Below are 1,462 nucleotides of genomic sequence, written 5' to 3' on the forward strand. Positions count from 1 at the left end.
CATTTACAAAGCAAATGTAAATGCATAATATCATGTAATACCATGGCCATACCGTTATCATTAAAATGATTGCATATTCATACAGAGCACAAAGTTATCTTGAATTCAGTCTGGGTGCATGTTTGTGGAATCACTGGCTAATGAAACTGGTCCACAGCCATTACTCATTATGGCAGATCAGTAATGATGAGTTGGAGGAAATTATTTATAATGCTAGAGTTCACCAAACAGCCTCCTTTAGAAATATAAAGGACATCATAATGAGAATAAAACTCACCCACCCACCTTTAATGCTGCAGGTCTTAGCCACAGAATGAGAAATAAACTCATAAAAGAATGAACTGACTACATTAAGAATGAATTTTCCCGTGCCATATATTTCAAAGTGGCAAAATAAATTAATTTTTGTTATTTTCTTACTCGTGGCATTTGTAGCAGAGTAAATGGTGGGACTCAGTTGACTTGTTAAATGGAACCTGTTTTATTTATATGTTAATAAAAGCTTCAGGGGAAGCATTCATTTTGCTTCATAGGATCTACTTGTCACTGGAAGTGTAAGTGCTTCCTGGACTTGCTGTTGAACACGTGGATTAAAATCTAAGTACATATTTTTTAAATATGCAATGCACTTAAGTGCAATTGACAGAGAATAAAACAGAAATATTTGGGGTAATCTGAAATAGTTTAGAGATGCTGCGTGTAAACAAGCCTTTCAGCCCACCAAGTTCACGTCGACCATCGATCACTCATATACAAGGTCTATGTTATTCCACTTTTGCATCCTACACACTTGGGGCAATTTATGGAAGCCAATTTATGGAAATTCTGCTTGTCAAGAATTTCATTGTCCTATCTGGGACACATGACAATAAACTCTTTGACTCTTGACTCATATAATTGGAATGTGGGAGGAAACCGGAGCACCCCGGACAAACCCCTTGCAGTCACAGGGAGAAACTATGAGTCACAGGGAGTAACACGTGCAAACTCCACACAGACAGCGCCCGTAGTCAGGATCGAATCCAGGTCCCTGGCGCTGTGATGCAGCGCTTGCACCACCGTGCCACCCCGATCAATCATAACAATGACCTTCCTTTTGACTTTCCAATATGTGTAATGAAAACAGGAATAGTGAAATACATAACTATTTTTTATTATTATGAGTATATTCTACATGTCTTGAATATAAAACAAACCAAAATCACCAAGCGTAATCTTTCTTTAGTCTGCACTCCCAGAATTGAGCTGTACAGTTAGCCAAATATTGAATTGTAAGATCCAGAAGGGGTATAATGTTACCCTTTAAATCAAACTTTGTGAATTGGGAGCACCACATCATTGACTCCCTCGTACCAGAACTTAAACTATTAAGCATCCCCCTCAGGCTCAGACGAAACATTGTAATCCTCACATGAATAAATGATGCTGACAAATTTAGACACCTAATAGGTCATTTGTTCGG

Source organism: Amblyraja radiata, chromosome 5 (assembly GCF_010909765.2).
Source record: "Amblyraja radiata isolate CabotCenter1 chromosome 5, sAmbRad1.1.pri, whole genome shotgun sequence".
NCBI lineage: Eukaryota > Metazoa > Chordata > Chondrichthyes > Rajiformes > Rajidae > Amblyraja > Amblyraja radiata.